This window comes from Mustela erminea, chromosome 21 (assembly GCF_009829155.1).
Source record: "Mustela erminea isolate mMusErm1 chromosome 21, mMusErm1.Pri, whole genome shotgun sequence".
Lineage (NCBI taxonomy): Eukaryota > Metazoa > Chordata > Mammalia > Carnivora > Mustelidae > Mustela > Mustela erminea.
Window position 1 is genome coordinate 39,324,417 of NC_045634.1, and position 12,620 is coordinate 39,337,036.

At 55.6% G+C, this 12,620-nt stretch overlaps 1 protein-coding gene across 5 annotated transcripts in view; it reads right to left on the reverse strand.

The window, feature by feature from the left end:
* The window catches only part of DLGAP2 (DLG associated protein 2), a 779,475-nt gene that overhangs the window by 484,888 nt on the left and 281,967 nt on the right, over positions 1 to 12,620 (reverse strand). For 2 of the 5 annotated variants that reach the window (XM_032329113.1, XM_032329111.1), the window contains exon 1: positions 2,384 to 2,612. The exons of the other annotated variants lie outside the window; for them this stretch is intronic. The gene's annotated coding sequence lies outside the window, so the exon portion shown is untranslated. Of the gene's footprint in view, positions 1 to 2,383; positions 2,613 to 12,620 lie in introns of those variants that run through there. 5 annotated transcript variants of the gene reach the window in all.

Genomic DNA, 12,620 nt, shown 5'->3' on the forward strand with positions numbered 1-12,620 from the left:
TATGGAGGGTGTTTATTCAGAAACACCCTGTACGTGCTGGACACCGGGTCAGAAAGGCATGCTGTGGGGAGGTGTCTGGCTTTATCTCCAGACCCACACCCCGAGGAAACTGTGAACGCACAGCACCCTTGGGACCCTGCCTTCTGTAGCTCCCATGCTACGTGCATCGCTCCCCAGGCCCTCCCGCTCCGCGGCCCCGGGGCCGGAGTCTCCGCATCAGCTGTGTGTGTGATTGTATGTGCACGCGCACGCACGTGCGTGGTCATTTCGTTCCTCCTAACAAGCACCGTGCCGCTGCAGCACTCGGGGGCCGACGGGAGCCAGGAGACGCTCTCTCGGAACTGGCTCCATAGTTGGCAGAGCTCAGGGTCCATGTGGGGAGAGCGTGCTGAGAGTTCCCACTTGGGCTGCATCAACCCTGTATTTTTTGGAGAATGTCAGCAAAAGCCACTAATGTAAAGACTCACTCATTTAAGAAAATGCTGGTATCATTTAAGCAAAAATGACATTGCTTCAGAAAAACAGAACGGCGCTCCGACGTTACTAGTGCTGGTTTCGTAGAATGAGTGTGGACAAGTAAAGCCTGTCTGCCAGATGCACCGGAGCCTCCCCCGGCTTCCCGGGCTGACTGGGGACGAGCAATGCTGTCGCCCCAGAGCGCTGTGTGCTCATCTCGCAGTGACAGGTTTCCAATCTGAACGCTGCCTGACCACTTATTTTTAGGTTATTCACTTTGGCTTTAGCCATAAATAAATTGAAGGAAGTTGTTTAAAAATGCAGGATTCATTGCTTGCAAACAGCTCTCGGATTCAGCGCTGCGGGTGGAAGAGAATGAGGCTGCCACCAGGCAGGCGTCTGCCCTCCCTGGCCTGAGACCTCCCCACACGTGCAGGCTCTCTCTGGGAGACCCCCGGGGGGCACGCCTGGCCGTGTCGGGGGAGCATGCCACGCTGCGAACAAGCCCCCGTGTAGGGAAGGGCGTTCGTGATGAGTGGTCCTGGGTGAGCACCTGTTGCTAAGTACAGCGTGAGTCACAAAAGACAGGAAAGTCCCACTGACTTGTTCTATTTTCTGATCAAATTAAAGGCCACAGAATATTCCACTGTAAGGCTAAGACCGTCTGTGGAGATGCGGCTGAGCTCTGGGGACAGAATTATGAATGAAACAGTCAATATTCGCCTACATATGGGCAAACCAATAAATCCTGGTGGATCCACAGAACACCCACGTCTAAGGCGTCTTGGGCATTTGTAACAGGAACTTTTAAAACCAGCTACTACGTAGATGCCTGAGTTAATGCTAAAACTCCTTTACTGACATTCCTGTTCATCGGAACGGGGCTAGCCCCTACTCTTCAGAAGCCTGCACATTTTTGCACAAGATAAAGCAAATTAAAAAAAAAAAAAAAAAAAGAATAAGAGAAACACCAGCAAAGCAAGACAAGCAGCCTGAGAAGCAGCCCCTGAGGAACGGCTTGTGCCCCCGTTCAATGCACCTTGTCCCTAGCTACAAAGTTCCCTCCCATAAGGCTCCCATGGGGGTCAGAGCTGGAGGCCCCAGGCTCCCTGGGCGCCTCCATAGAATGTGTGCTGCACAGCCTCATGGAGACCCTGCACCTCTGTCAGCCCCGATGGAGCAGAGGACAGCGATGTGCCCGGCACGAAGCGCTGGAGTCTCCTGCCTTTGAAGAGGCTTCGGTTTTCATGGCACCCAGGGCAGCTGCCTACCACCTCCGCCAGAAGCTTCCTCCTTGTCTTCCAGCCCCTCCAGTGCAGCTGATCAGCAGCACTAAACACCCTGCGCTCAGCATCACAAAGGAAGCTCCTCCACGGGCTTCTCCCTCTCCCCGGCTTGCATATCAGAACATGGGTTTTGATAACTGCGGTCCCTGGATTTCCTCCTTCCCACTGGGAGGCTGGCGGCAGCAGCCTTGCTGCTGCGTCTTTGCTGAGACAAGCGGGAGCGACCAGAATAGTTCCTGCATGACAAGCCGCTCCGGTATTCAGTCATGATCGGAATAATGGTTAAGTGGCGACTGAACTCGTGCTCGCAGAGTCACGGCAGCGAAGCTGTGCACTGCGAGGGGAGACTGTTCCCTCCAGTCCTCCACAGCAATTCAGATGCCCCCTGGATGGCAGCGACTCTGCCCCCAGCTGCTGCCCCAGCGTCCATCAGGGGAGGAGTATTGGACTTAGAAAGGCAGCGCAGCCCATGGCTGGGAGGGAGGGCAGCGCAGCCCACGGTGCAAAGTACGGAGAGGCAAGCTGCTCCCAGAGGTGGGCCGGTGGGGGGCTCATTGCCGCGGCGATCTACTGATGCCACCACATCCAAGCAAGCACACACCGAGGCAGGAAAAGTCAGAAATGAGTCATTCTGCACTTACCGAGGCAGGAGTCCTGCTGCCCTGCAGGCAGCATCCAAAGGCGGAGAGCAGGCGGCTTCCCAGCCGACAGGGAGACGTGCGCTCCGAGAGAGGTCCGAAATCGCTGCCCCGGGAGAAGGCCAGGGCCGACGGAGCGCGCGCCTGAGGAGCCGGCCGGCCACAGAGCCCTGGCACACAAGTGCACTGCAGCGCGCTAGCAGAGGCTCGCGATGCATGTCCCATATATTCAAGCACACCGGAAAACATGGATCTGGAGTGCACTCCGTGTGGACGTGGGGGCCGCCTGGCACTGAGCTGGAGAGGGAGGCTCTCTCCTTGTAATGGGATTAGCCATGGAGACGGATGCCTTAATTCCGTGCACTGCTGTCCCCTAGGACATCAATTACAGAAAGCAGGTGCCTCTACCTCCTGTTTCTTCAGATAAATGTCTATAATCTCATTTCACAAATGATCCCTATTTAGACAGGAGCCACCTATTGTGATGATATCATTTGCTCTAGTAGCCATAAATGGACAACTTCCTAGGGAGCGTCACCGCTCTGGCGACACGGGTCTTTATAAACGTGAGTGTGCGTGGCGTTCGGAGGCCCGTCCGCCAGGCAGCCTCTACTCTTGATGCAGAGAGCTCCCCAGCATCTGAAAACTTACAGCAGGACAGGAGAGCCCTCCCCTCAGATAGCTCATGTGGCCTCCAGGCACCTCCTCCCAGGGGACAGTGCCAGCCCCAGCAGGGACAGGAGGGGTCAGCATGGCAGGGGACCCACAGGCACCTGTCATGCGACCCCTGCACCTGACTCCGTGACAGCCCCTGAAAGAGAGGAACGGGGTGCTCCCTGCTGCCGTGAAGGTCTGGGCTTCAGGGCTGCTGCTCTTTAAGGCACTGGGACGGCATCCTGCCTGGACACACCACAGCCCAAGTCTCTAGTTGGAGGCGGGACCACAGCCCAGAGATGAGATGTCCAGGGGATGTGGACATCCCTCCTGGACCCATGAATGGAGATGATGTCTCCACAGCCGGGCTGCCATCCTGCTAAGCAGCTGTCTTTAAGGGAACGTCTGGAATCGCCCCTGAGCTGAGACTATTTATAAACACCTTTGGCTCCGTCATCGTGTGTGCCCACGAAAAGAGAGTGGCAGGAATCCAGTGCAAGGAAGACGCCCGAAGCGGAATCTCCACATGGAGATAGTAAGGGCAGATTTCGTAACAAAATCTCCCGAAACTCCCCCTGCGCTACTCCAGAGACCCGAACAGGTCACTTGGAAAATGCAGGGTTTCCGCCACACTGTTCGCCACAAAGAGGACTGATGAATGAATGAAGACCTCAGGTTTCCCGTGTCACACAGCACATTACTGCAGAATGTGCCGGGGGCCAGCCGTGCATGTGCTGGGGAGTCGAGGACTTCTGTCCAATTCCTGACCAAGGTCTGCAGTGGCGGAGGTGGGGCCAGCCTGCAGTGGGTTCGCCTGTGTCCCCGGGAGTCACTGCTGAGGATCCCAGAACACTGGGGGTCTGTGGGCTGGAATACACGCCCAGTCCGTGAGGCCCAGCAGGACGATCCAGGAATATCAGGACTCAGACTCTCCTTCCCAGCACAAGCGAACCCAGTGAGTGAACCCGCTGGAGTCCACACCAACATCGTGTCGGAACACCTCGAGGTTGGCACCAGGCCTGACCTCTGGGGCTGTAGGCAGACGGAGGCCTGGAGTGGGCAGAGCCCTCGCAGACGGACAGAGGGAGGCCTACCACCACTTACGTAAGCATTAGGGGTTTCCTTCTGGGGGGCTGTCCCCTTCACCAGTGGGTGGGGTGGACAGTGTTCTCCAGATGTACGTCCACCTGAACGCTCAGAAGACGCATCTTGAGATGCAGTCACTGTGTATTCAAACCCACAGAGTGCAACATCCAACAGCAGGCATCCTTGTTAGGGAAGAGGCCAGAGAGCCCCGGAGAAGAAGGCCAGGTGGCAGGAATGATGGGACAGGCCGTGGAAGGCCACGCAGTGCTGTCTGTGCAGAAGCCAGGATGGCCTGGCTCAGGGTCCCTCCGGGACCCACACGGTGACTCCCACCTCCAGAGGCGCCAACAATTAATGTCTGTTTTATGGCCCACATCTCAGGGCTCTGTTAGCGCAGCCCAAGAAGCCAACGCAACCACGTATGTGCTGAAGCATTCGGGGCCTATCCAGGGCTCAGGTCCCTGATCCAGAGCATGGGTCACAGACGTCCTGGGGACTCTCCAGGCCCAGATCCAGGTCCCTGAGGTCTTGCCTCTTGGGTCCCCAGTCGTCCCAGCAGCTCTGCAGGTGTCTTCCCAGCATTTTTCTGACACCCCCAGAGTCTGTAAGCACATTGGAACCTCCCACTGTTCTTGAGTGTTACTATGTTCCTAATGCCAGCAGAATCACAGTGACCAGTGGTCACCGCTCATGAGTCCACCCAGCCCGTGACCCCCGTCAGGCATTTCGCCTTATAGAGGTGGGTTCACGGCTCCCACACCAACACGGGGAAGCACGTGGCACTTGGGCAAGGGTCTGCCACCATGGCCCACAACACGCGTTTATGGAGGGCACCAGGTGTGCTAGGACAGGTGTGGACAAGGAGGGGGCAGCCAGGAGCAAGAGGGCAAACAGTGTGGATCCGTGGACAGCACAGGCGTGGGCTGCATGGGCTTCCCACAGCTCTCTGTGAACGTGTCTGCTCTTCCTCACAACTGTGTAAGGTGTTTCCTCTAGCTCACTTTATTGTAAGACAACAGAACACATACGTGGTAATGGACCATTCTCGGCCAGACCTCAGGTCAGCGGTGGGGGGTAAATGCTGGGGAGTATGAGTTGCGCATAGAGCTCGACTGCACAAGGCTGTTGTGTACCAGGCCATGCGCTGTTCAAGGGTCAGCGGCACAGATACCCCGTGTTGGGAAGCCTGTAGATGGACAGCAGGACAGATGTGCATCATTAGCTCAGGTGACCCCCACCACCGTGAGGCTGGTGCTCCCTGTGCCCCCACGTCACAGAGGAAACAGAGACATGAGGAGTAGGGTGCGAACCAAGCAGTGAGCCCATGCGGTCTGCTGGGGTGCAGCTCCAGCGCACGCACAGGGAGAAGGGCAGTCGTGTCCCCCGCAGGCAAGCAGGCTGGCGGGAGCAGACACTGGACAGTGCTGGGACTAAAGGAGCCAGGTGTGTGGAGGGAGCAGCACAGTGTGACACACAGTCCCCAGAAACAGGCGCAGACAGGCTTGAGGCTAGGAGGGGAAAGTCCTGGGGCCTCGGGGCAGGTAAAGGCCGCATCGGGGCACCGGTAGCTGGGTCCCTGCCCAGAAGAGGAGTTCCGTGTGTGTCCTCAGAAGGAAAGGTACAGCCCTTAAACGCTCAGTAAAGGTTCACTGAACTGAATTTATACTTTCTAACTTCATTAGGTCCCTTGAGGTAGACACAGGTGGGTGCTCTTATCATCAGAAACTGACCTTCGAAGGTGTCAGGTCACCCACCTGAGTCACGCACATAGGACCTCTTTCTTCCCAAGCCTGTGACGCGAGGGCTGGCCCCTAACTGCCACCTCTCGACCACACCACCTTCTACCTCTTATCTGAACCCCAGACTTCATTAGAAGCAACTAGGAGCTCTAGTGAGGAACCATGGCACAGACAGGTCAAGTCGGCCCACAAGGACTACAAACCTGGACGTCAATTTTTCTATTGGACCTTGTCTCCGCCAACACATATTCATCTTGTGGAACCACACAGCCACCTAGGTTGCCCCAGGGGCCCCCAGGATTTGAGGATGGCCGTACGTGCAGACTTAACGAGAACTAGGGCCACAGGTCCCACTGCAGGGTGTGGATCTCAGAGCTTGGAGTCTCGTGGTGCTGGGTGGCTCTGTCTAGGCCACGGGAGCCAAGCTGCCAGGCGGCGGCATGTGGCTAGGTGTTAGGTCCTCTGTCAGCTGCCGTTCTCCAGAAACAGAGGCAGCAGGGAGAGACAGAGGCAGACAAGAGCGGACTTAACACGGGAAGGGCTCAGGTGCTTCGGGAGGCCAGGAAGTCCCAGCATCTGCCAGTGGCGGCATTCAGCCTGAGTCCAAAGGCCCCGGAACCTGTAGCCACGCTGTGGGAGAGCAAGAGAAGGTGGATGTCTCAGCCTGAGAGACATGGAGACACCCCGTTCCTCTGTGCACCCCACACCACCAGCCTCTGTAGACCCTTCCCAGCTCACCCCCAGAAATAGTGTCTCACCAGCTCTCTGGGCCTCCCAGTGACACAGAAATTCACCTTCACGGGTCCATGTGGGCATTCAGGCCGACTCCCACAGCACAGGGTCAGCAAGAACCTGTCTGGGAAGCACCATCTCAGTTCCAAACAGCAAACATGAGACCCAGTATTAGTAAATCAGGCCAATGCCCCCAGGGCAGTGCTGCCCTGACATGCTCCTCCGGCTCCTCAGGACCATCACCAGGGGACACAGCAAAGCCCCGTGCACAGCATCTGTCCCCACAAACTGCTGCATTTGCCCGAGGCATGCCATCACGGGGTGCCCTTCCACGATCACAGACACCTGCAGAGCCACAGGACCAGAGAACACATGTCCACGGTCCTGCAGCTTTTCATCGGGTCCTCACGCCGTGCGGAGGAGGTCGGAACTGGGAAATCTGTGAGCCTGGATCCCTCTCCAGCCTTCGACAGCAAAGCGTCACAAGGACCGTATTTCACTCCATCAGACAACAGTGCGGCTTTCCTCTGTTCTCAGCCCGCGCTGCTGGTGTCAAAGGAACGGTCACAACCCTTACAGATGAACGGCTACCAACTGTCTGCTAACCAGTCTGAGAGGGTGACGCAGAGGCTGCCCTGTGTGTGGTCCCTGTTGCAGCCCCCAGAAGATTCTGCTGGGTTGAGAACAAACACTGCCATCTTCTCTCAGACGGAGACATCAGACACCCAGAGACAGCAAGGAGACCACGGGGCTTTAGGGGCAGTGTCGCTTCTACCTAGAGAAGGGAAGAGCGGCCGATCCCTCGTTTATGCTGTCACAACGGAGGAGAGTTCAGCAAAGCCGAAAACGCAGGCGGCCTCGGAGTGCCCAGAGGAACACGAACAAACTGCCACCGCAGTGACCGGGGAGGATGAGGACTGCGGCGTCCCCACGGTACCCTGTGACCTAGGCTAATGCACGCCCCCATCCTCCAGGTCCCCGGCGACAGACTGCGGCCCCAGGGTCAAAGCTGCCCTCAGGTGAAGGCTCGCGTGGGCTTGAGGGACGGCACTCTGCGGTCCCGGGGGGGTCCGGCAGCCCTGCACATCTCTGGACTAGCCTCCCGGGGCCTGGACTCTCAGGTTGAACAAACATATCTCCAGCTTCTGCAGGGATTTCAGCTCCACACTTCCGCCGCTCTCACCAAGGCAGCGAGGGCGAGCTGGGGGCTGTCCTCCCCGTCCCAGGTGCTACCGGGCTCAGGACGCCCCCAGAGGTGCGACTGACCCGGAGCTGCAGCTACGCAGACCCAGCTTGGTCTACCTGGTGGCTCCTGCAGCTCCTGCCTGTCTGGGTCGGAACCCCAGCACCACTCCGCTGGCCGCCAGCACAAGGCTCCTGGGACTCCCAGGGGGGCACCCCGCGTGTGCACGGCCGCCAGATCTCCTGGGGCAGCACCCAGGCTCCTGTGGCTGCTGGAAATGCAATGCTTTTCTCCCGTCCTGGAAACAGAGTTTACTTTCCACTGTTCACATAACTGGGAAGTGATCACCTTCACAATACAGACACAGCCCATCTAGTTCATCTGGGGAAAACACACACACAATCGTCCACACAACATGGCTATTTCTCCTGTGGTTAACATCACCACCGAGTTCTCTGCACTAGCTCTGTAGCAAACAGAGAACAAAGAATAACTCCTTGGAGTACATATCAAAACATGAAACAATCCTAAAATTTAAACCAAAAATTTAAACACAAATAAATTTTAAAAATAAGTTTAAAAAAAGAGAAAGAAGAGAGGGTAAGGGGAAAGCTGAAGCGGACAGAACAGAGAAGCCCGGACGAGGCTCTGAGGCCAGTCCCCCCGTGGGCACTGGGCAGCTGAGTGAAGCCGACAGCCGACACGTACTTGCAGGAGCGACTGTCCGGCAAAATAACCCCGCACGGCACATCTCACTGAGGCCACTTCAGCCGCAGTTATAATGCAGAACAGTATGGGCAGGTTCCCTTAAAACACCAATTAGAGGGTTTTGGTTTGTGTTGTTTTGTTTTTTTTTTTTAAAACAAACAAACAAACAAACAAAAAACCAAAAACCTCTAACACTGTGCTGAGCAGCCTGAGGAAGCGATCTAACAGCTCGCGAGGTCCGCACAGCCTCCCTGGCCCTCAGCGCCCTGACCCCAGCTCACAGCTCCCCAGCCTGCACCACGCACAGTCTTCTCTGCACAATGACAGGCACTCTTGCCCCTCCTGTGCAAACACAAAGGAGCTGAGGTCTATACAGAGTAAATCCATGAGGTCAGAATCCGGGTTCAAACCCAGTTCTGCCGGACCGTGGTGTCCTTCCCTTCGTGCCAAGCCCTGGGTGGGCCTGGTGGGCCTGGCTGTCCTTCATGCCCCACACAGGAGCCATGCTGGACTGGGGCTCACGGAGCTGCTGGACGGTGGCCAGCCAAAGGCGCCAGCAGGAGAGGTGATCTCCGAGGGCTGCAGGGGCACATTTGGTGTGGATGGGGGAAAGGCACTCGGTTTCAGAGTTTTGACATGAAAGGTCCACCAACAGGATGAGTAAATTATGCATCGTGGAATCTTAGCAATAAGTACAGAGCTTAAGTGGGAAAACACACTGTCTCACCCAAAGACGAAATCAGATAAAGCCCTAACATACCACAGTAGAGGACGTGGGTCACGTCATTCGACGCATGGGGAGGAAGAGGAGGCTGAGAGTTCGGAGGACGCGACGTCCATGCCCTCACGGCGTGAAAGTCCTCGGTGAGCTCACCCTCCTCGGCCTCCCCGAAACAGACCTCGTCAGTCCCAGACCGCGACCCCAGGATCTGAGACAGCGGCCGGGTGCGGGCGCCCCTGTAACACACTCCACCAGCAGCCCCGTCACACATTCTGCAGATCAGATGCTTGGTGACATGTTTCGGGAAGTCACACATGCACGACTGTGTCTCCGAGAGCGTGATGCCCGGCCGTTCCTGGCCGTGGGTGCCCGCTCCCCATTCCGTGTGCCCTGGCTAACGCTCAGGGAGGGCTCTGTCTGTGCGTCATGCGCTAAGAAGGCAGTTGTTAGGGAGTTCTCATGCTCCCTAGAAAACAAGAAACATTACTGAAAACATCTGATCATGAAAGAATCCTTCTAGGGAAGTTATGGGATTTCTTTACAATTGAATTATTTGGGAGGAGTTTGGTCTCAATTTCCAGAAGAGTTTTAAAATCTTGACCATAAACAGAATAGCACTAAACGAACACAGCACAAAACCATAAATCCAAGCGTTCTAAACAATTTTAGTGCCTGAGGAGAAATTAGTCAATTTCTGCCATTTTATCTTATTTAAAGTAAGCAGTCATCATCTGATAATTCCTGGGTGTGCAGCCCAAGAGGGGAAGGGCAAAATATCGTGTGTGTTTTGTGTTTTATTTTGTGAAGGAATCCCACGGAAAACATAAATACTTGCAGAACTACATCTTCTAGTCCACAGCGACTTGGGCCACCTAATGACACTGTTGATCAAACCTCATGAGTACTTGATGGTCAGATAACCCCTGAAGACTTACAGTGACACACCCAGGCTTCTCGTCTAAGAATGAAACTTGGTCACTGACTACAGACCTGACGACAGCGGCAGGACCGTGACGCCCTGCCTGGGAACATGTGTGCAGAGCCTGGGGAGCTGAGCACGGGTTTCTGTGGGTCTCTCCACGTGCTTGTGCGTGCTCTCAATCCGCGAAAAGAAAAAAATTAATAAATAAAGGAACCTTCCAAGAAACACTTTGTGGCAAACTGTTAGCTTCCAGCCTCGGCACTTCTGATGACGAACAGCTCCCCATAGTCAGATGTTAGACCTGAAACCAGGAACACGAGCGAGTCTAACACAAAATTTGTTGTAGCACTAACCACAGATTTCTTTGCACAGAAAACCCCAAATAAAAGTTAAATTCTGCAAAAGGACCCTTTTCATCTTTCAGAAACTACCACCCCCCAAGCACGTGCTCTGAAAGCCCGTGGAGCAGTTCTCCATAAAGAGAACCAGAAGCCATTCTGCCGAGAAGGAGAAATGACAGGAACAGTAATCCAAATAAATTATTAAAGTTTTGTTTCTCAAATATTGTCATGATTTTTTGCTGTTTGCCAGCCTGCTAGGGCAATTCACTTGGTTGCCATGGTGACATCCTGCTTGGTTCCAGTATGTCCGCAGTGAGACTGTGCGCCCTTTCCAGCTTGATCCAGAAGCTGCCCCGTGTCCTGATGCACTGGCCTCAACTAGGTGCTCCCTTCACCCTGGGTCATCGAGGCTCCATTGACTGGTTTTCTGAGACAGTCTCCATCCCTCCCAGGAGGGGCCTGCAGAACAGAGTTTAGGGCTCACACTCGCCCTACCAGACTGTCCCCAGGCAGGTCAGACTTGCACAAGTTCCCTCCTCCCCAAGCTAATGTGCAAGCTTGCATGCAGGACACAAGAGTCCCACATGTCAGCTCAACCCTCACAAGACCTGTTGGAGGAAGGCAGCTTGTCGATGAGGAACCTGAGATCAGAGAACATGAAGTAGTTTGCCCAAAGTGATTAGCTGGTCAACCAGGAGAGAGAAGACCCCACACCACAGGTCATGTGATCACACATCATCCATGTTTCTGTTTTGACTTTTTTGAATAACCCAAAATTACAAAGCAAAACCTAGAGCATCACTTTGCTGTTACAAAAATGCAAACAGCAACATACATTATGTACTTTTCTTGTGTCTGTAAATACACACACAGAGGAGGCTGAGGTCTGATCAAATAATCACTCTACAATGAAATGTCAATTTACGCTTCTCCTAATGGGTCCGCATGTTTGCCTAACCCGGGCATTCCTTGCTTTGCTGCACAGACGGGCACCTGGGGAAACACGAGGAGTCTGAACAGTGAAACCGGATGGATTACAGTATTTCCCGTCTCTGGGTGGACTGTCACCACTCAGGGTTTTAGAGGACGTCTCTTGGAAATAGCATTACAACACTACGACAAAGCCCATTATACGTAAGCCAGCCCCTAGGGAACCCCCCAGAATGAACCAGGTAAACTACCCAAGTTACTAGGCCAGTCACAACAGGCGAACCTCCCCAGCTAAGTCAATTAATTAACCAAACAGTGGTTCCTAGGTGACCATGACCTCCGCCCCCTTGTAGCTCTGCCTCCTGGCCCTGGCCCTCCCTCCAGGGAAAATCAGAACACCGCCTCCCCCAGGAAATGCCTCCACCCGAGCAACTCCTTCTGCACAACCCCCGGACAGAGTAACCACAGCCAGCAGCGCTCCTCTCTCTCTGGGCTGCCCTCCAGATCCTGACGCGAAGTCTCCACGAACACTTCACCCTGCACGGCCTCGCACCATGGTCGCCTGACACACGCACGACCCCCCTCCGATGATCTTTGAGGTCAGGGCTTACGAGTCCTTGGACTGGGACAATCCCACCACACCAGACATGCCCCCTCCAGCACGTAAGTCCGCGTGTTTGTGGAAAGGACTTAGGAGAGGAAGCCGGAGGGAGGCAGAGGAGAGGGCTCCTCGGCAGTGCGGGGCCCACCGGACACACCGCACTACCTCACCTACAAACGCGGTGGGGGGCGAAGGGCCCATCACGACAAGTGCAGCCGGTCCGGGGCCCCGAGCTCCCCATGTCCCTGCCAGGACTCCCCAGGGGCTCAGTGCCCTCCACGAGGACTCCAGAGCTGCGTCACCAGGCACGAGGCCAGGGGCCCTGCAGGGATCTGCATGATGTGTGTTGGGGGTTTGGGGATGGCTTCTCCCTTTGCCTCCTCGGGGGAGACCACGGTGGTCAGGACGTGAGCCGCTGGCGCCCCACGGTGCACAACGAACATGATAAACGCATGCAGGGGCGGCTCACGGAAGCTCGCTTGCCCTCACACGCGCAGCACATCAGAATCAGAAAATGAAAAAACGTCCGAGCTCCTCCGGCGGGCTTCTCTCAGTTCAGTGGCTTCAGAGAGGCGCCGGCTTGTGTGGGGGGCACAGGCGGTGGCTAAGCAAGTGGGCCTGGG